Source organism: Argiope bruennichi, chromosome 7 (genome assembly GCF_947563725.1).
Source record: "Argiope bruennichi chromosome 7, qqArgBrue1.1, whole genome shotgun sequence".
Lineage (NCBI taxonomy): Eukaryota > Metazoa > Arthropoda > Arachnida > Araneae > Araneidae > Argiope > Argiope bruennichi.
The window spans coordinates 117,287,620-117,293,389 of NC_079157.1; the positions used below are offsets into that span (position 1 = coordinate 117,287,620).

The 5,770-nt window shown below is 29.4% G+C and overlaps 1 non-coding gene across 1 annotated transcript; it reads right to left on the reverse strand.

The window, feature by feature from the left end:
* Positions 1 to 4,641: 4,641 nt before the first annotated feature.
* Trnav-aac (transfer RNA valine (anticodon AAC)) lies at positions 4,642 to 4,714 on the reverse strand. Its single transcript has one exon. It is a non-coding gene; the product is annotated as a tRNA-Val (tRNA).
* Between the last annotated feature and the right edge of the window lie 1,056 nt (positions 4,715 to 5,770).

Sequence of the window (5,770 nt, forward strand, 5' to 3'; positions counted from 1 at the left end):
ATATACATTTCGTGTTTATAAATATTTATTTAATTAATATATCTTATGCATAATTGCCTACAATATAAATGGTTTATTTCTTTTACAATTAAAGCGCATGTTTAGGATGTATTGTTCTATAATCTTTCCCTTTTCTTATAGACTAGTATTGAATACTGGAAAACATAATCACTGTACAGTGCTTTCATATATAATTTACGGATGAAAATCCGAGATCCATTACAAAAAAATTCTAATGTCACGCAACAGATATTAGAAATAGGTAAATAAAAAAAAGGTAATTTATTAACAGAGGTTGAAATTGAAATTAAGAGATATTTGTTTTAAACCAGAATTTAAAAAAAAATCTTTTTCAATAAAACACAAAATATAACGTTTTGATATTAAATTTAAATGCAGAAATGTACAGAATTGAAAAAAATATATAAAAATCCACTTCAAGAAAATATTTTTAAAAATAATTAACGAGGCTTTTTAATTAAATGGTCAAAAGTTGGTAACATAAAATCAAAACTGATTTTCAGTTTTGAATTCTTTTTGTTGTAATATGAAGCTGAAGATTTAAGCTGGGATTTCCACAGGAACTATTGAAATGTGTTATTACTAAGAAAATGTATTTCAAAAATTGGAGTACTTTCTTTTATTGAATTAAATCTAAGAAACAATTCAGGAATGGATCTCACAATTAGAAATTAAAAAAAAAAAACGTTTTCCGTATATTGATTTAAACCTTTACTTTTTACTCTGAATGACGAAGAATTTGAACGTAAGCTAATTTTTTTAAATAAAAAAATGTCATTTTAAAATTGAATAAAAACAAAGAGATCAGAATGCTATATTAAAAGAAAATAAAAATAAGAAAAATAGATTTTTTTGAAAAAAAAAATTCAAAATATATATTTTGAAATTTATATTTTATATTTCTGTTATAGAATTCAATAGGCTTATGTAACTGCAGAAGATTTTTCCCAACCTAATAATTCATTGAGAAATATTACTATGCTATTATAAGACGATATTTTAAATAAACTGTACTGTTTTGGCTTACAGAACCTCTCAAGCTGAATCCATTTGATTGAACTATTATCCCCAGAGAAAGATTCATTTTCAAGGGCAGCCAACTCTAAGTTTTTTAAAAAAAATAAATGATGATAAAAAAAAACTGTCAAGGTTTCTTTCTTTGTTATTTTGTCATTCGGACTTACAACGAAATAAATTCTTTCCAGACTCAAAAAGTAGTAAAAAAAACAAAAAAAAAAAACAGATGAATTTTTCGTTATTCTATCCACGTCATATTTCGTAACAGAAAAGTTTTTATGGCTTATGATTTCTCTGCTTACCTCTTTTATGTTTTAACGAATTTTATTCCTTGTTCTCATTCAGTTTTGTTACTAGAAGTTCGAAACAATTTATAACTTTATTTCAAAACACTAATCACTTTTTGGCTGACTTATGGGAAGGCTTGGAGAATAAAAATGCTCTCATAATGATTTTATTTATATAAATTCCGATGTCAAGCTCATTTTTTTCCCTTTCTGTCTAAATGTAGAAGTTAGAAAATCTAGCATTGTCAAATACGCCTCATAAAACTCGTTTATATATTTGCTTTTGGTTTGCGTATTAATAATAATAATAATAAAAACCCTTAAAGCATTTATGATTTAATCATTAAAGTTAAAACGAAATTTCTCTAGAGAACATTAATAATGATATTTTTTAATTTTAAAAATCCAGAGAAAGAAGCGTTTAAAAAGAAATGCCTATTTCTCGCTAAAGTATGTGATTACGTTAGGGATAAAGGTCTTGGAAAAATTTACAAATATAGTTATATTTTTTTGAATATTTGCATATGGAGGATTGAAAGGACATGTGTGAAACCAAAATATATCAGTTAAGTGGCCAATGATTTTATTCATTAAAAAAACGGGCTTTTATTTTGACTAAAAGGAAGCATAAAACAAAAATTTTCTAATTTAGATGTTTATCAAATGATTTGCATGAAATTTTGCAGGTCACTTAAGAGATATATTATCTAGTTCCTGAACTAAAAGATAGCTTGTATTTCTATCCATTTTTAAATATTGGGGTGCGACTGATAAATAAAGTGAAATGTTCATTTTTTTTTCACACTGTAAACCAATAAAACAACCATAAAATATTTCTAAATGAATGGATTACTTATTCTCTAGTTCAGGAACTGCAAAAAATATTGAGAAATTATGTCATCAAATTTAAATACAAAATATATATATTAGACTTCTGAAGTTTTCCTGTGTCATGGCATAAGGGTAGCGCGTCTTCGCCGTGATCTGGGCGTCCCGGGTTCGAGTCCCGGTTTGGGCATGTTTGTTCTTCATTCTATCTGTCAGGTGTGTGATTGTGACCCCCCCCTCCCGGGGGTTGGGAAAGCGAATGTGACAATTGAAGTAGCTAAGGCATGCTCTTGCCACTAGTTGCCGCTGCTGAAAAAACAAGAGCCCCTCAATCGTCTTAAATCGCTGGCAGATAACTGTCAGCGGGCTTGTGAAATGCCATAAGTCACAACAATAATTTATGAAATTTCCAGTAAGAAAATTCTCTAAAATATTTGAATTTGAAAAAACAGCATCTAAAGATGTAAAAACGCCTTAAAACGTATGCAAATACAAAAACTAGTTAACTTCCACAAAAACAGATTTAAAAACAAGCTTGCGGTTTTATAAAGAAACTTGTTAAAACATCTGAAATATTAAATTAAAAATTTTTTGTAAAAATGGACTTTTTAACGTTCTTTAAAATAACTAATTTATTCGCCATATTTGTTTCTTTTGTTGATGGTTATCTAATATAATTGCCTGCATGTCCCATCCTAGTTACGCCATTGAAGTATATTCTGATCAGATATATACTGTCAATGTCCCTAATTATGGTGGAAATAGTTGCCAGGACATGTATGTGTGCAGTTGCCAGGAACTACCTGGCAACTGCACATATTCTTGCAAATTTACATAAGTAAATATTTTTTTTAGATATTCAATAGCTGAACGTACGTAGCAATATGATATAGAAAAACATCAAAATGCAAACTCGATCTATCTATCTATCTATATCTGTATCTATATCTATATCTATATCTATATCTATATATATCGAGTTATTATTACATATACATCGAGTATATATGTAATGACATATAAAAATCCCTAATGCTTACAACATTTTTTTAAAGATACCTAATATTCTCTTGCCTAAATCGACACCTGACAGAGAAATCTCTATAAAAATCTCTTAGTAAAAAACATTGAAAGGGAACATTTGGGTTTCGTTTGCTCTTCTACTTTTGTATCGCGATGTAGACTAACATATCTCATCGCTTCTCCCTTGTACATAATATGAATGATGAAATAAGTCATGTTTCGTACATTTAGCCGTCTTCCCGTGATAAACTAAGTAGAGTTTTAAAGTTTCAAAAGTTTCTTCTACTCGGCCACACAACTGCTCTAATAGGCTTTACACACACACACATGCTTATATGATTTTAATCATTCGATTGGGTTTTTTTTTTTCATTTTATTTTTATTCGTTTATTTTCCTTTTATGTCGTTCACCTAAAGAAAATGTTATTAAAAATAATAGAACGATAAAATAACTTAAATCTAGATAATAATAATTAGGTATCTCATTTGCAAAAAGCAATAAAATCATGTAAAAGCTTTTTAATAAATAAAATTAATTAATGTAAAATGCAAATTAAATTTCTGAGAAGAAAAAGAAATGACTTTCAATATTTTATCTTTTTAGATCAGAAAATTGAAAAGGCAGAGTACTTTCTTAAAAAGAGTGTTGACTATTTTTGACATATTTATCTAGAGTATTCACATAAAGTAAAAATGAACTAAATTTATAACAATCACTCGCTAAATGAATCCTGTAGTAGAGTGGAGTATAGTAGAGACGGAATGAAACCAAAATGCAAATTCTTTTTCCTTCTTTCTTTCTTTGCTTTTAAATCAGAAAAGATAATATCTCATCCAATAGTTCCAAATATTGTAAAATGAAAAGGTTTTATTTCTGATACAGCTATCTCTATTTCGTTTTAAAAATTACTCTTAAATATAGAGTAGCAATGACGTGTAAGGAAAAATGCACTGAAAATCGTCACGTCGTGCACGAGTAATTAAAAATGCATTTGTAAAACACACATAATATTTCTGGGAAATAATTAAAATCAGAGAAAAATATTACACAGAAATTACATTGATATCGCTGAAAAAAACTCTTTCTTTTTACTTTTTAAAATGGTATAAAAATGGCTTTTATACAAAAAAAAAAAAAAAAAAAAAAAAAAAAAGAGGGAAGGAGTAAAATATTGGTTAATGATCAGATGAAAATGTAATAAGAATTTTGAAATTTTTTTTATGGGTGAATATTTACTAGTCAAAAAGATGCAATAAACTAAAATAAACAAATGAGTTCAAATGACAGAATGCATTATTGAATAATACTTACATAACCCAGAATGCATGGTTAAAATAATATTTATCAAAATCAGAGGTCTAAAATGGTCTATTTAAAAGAACAACATAAAAAAACTCTCGTCAGACATTCGAAAATGTGAATAGTATATTCTAACTTTGAAAAAAAAAAAAAATGAACACCAGTTGTACCCACCAGGTTTCGAAACTGGGACCTTCCGCGTGTTAGGCGGATGTGATAACCACTACACCATGGGTACAGAGAACTACGGCAACAAAATAAGATAAGGTTGAAAATAAGCAAATCTAGTGGCCTGAAAAGAAAGCGAATTGAGACGGACACGCCCAATACAATTTGCATTTTTCACTACTTGCAGTAGCATTACGAGGAACAAGAGGGGCATAGATGCTCCGAGTGCCAATCACAGTGGCGCCGTGGCGGCAAAAATTCATTTGTTTCATTTTTCAATTCAGTAATTTGCCAATAAGACTTAGGTGGGGGGCGGAGATCAAATACTTTGTCTAGGGCGCTTTTTATTCTTGTTACGCCTTTGTTACTTTAAAACTTGTATGCTTTTCTTTTAGACAGCGAAGCGATGCATGACATTTTTTGTTGAAATTTATTGTTAACTCTTTCATACATTTAATTATATTTATAGATCGCTTCAAAAAGACGAAATAATGCTTGTTGGTCAGCGCAAATAAATGAAAATGAATTTTTCTACTACCAGGTAATATTTATAGGCAGTGCTGTTTTGCCTAAGGTTAGAGACAAATCCTGGGCATTTAGCAATCCAGATCTGGAAGATGCAAATCCGAGTCGAGTTCGAACTCAAGAAATTTATTCTCTATCGCATAAGCTTGCTGGATGACAACTATCCCTCTAAACTATGGACTAAATAATGCTACTTTATTACTTATCAAACTTTAAAGCGCCACATTTAGGCAGATATAACTTTTTCGTTTGCGAAATGTACATAAAAAGATAAAGTATTGTAACCGACAAAAAATTCGAATTCAAAATTTTATCGAAACTCCATGTTTACGTTTTTCGATGTCTGTATGTCTGAGTACGCGATAATACAAAAAAGATTCGAAATAGACAGATGAAATTTGGCATATAGTCTCTATTCCTAATTTGTAAATTTTGGTCACATTTTGAACTAAGTTCATTCTGAGAAAGTCTGTCTGTCTAGCAGTCCGCATATAACCTTAACAGGCTACTCCGACATGCCATTAAGGCACACCGATAAACCTGATTGACCGGACAGCTGCGATAACAACACCAGCGGACATCATGGTTGAGTCCTAAGGTT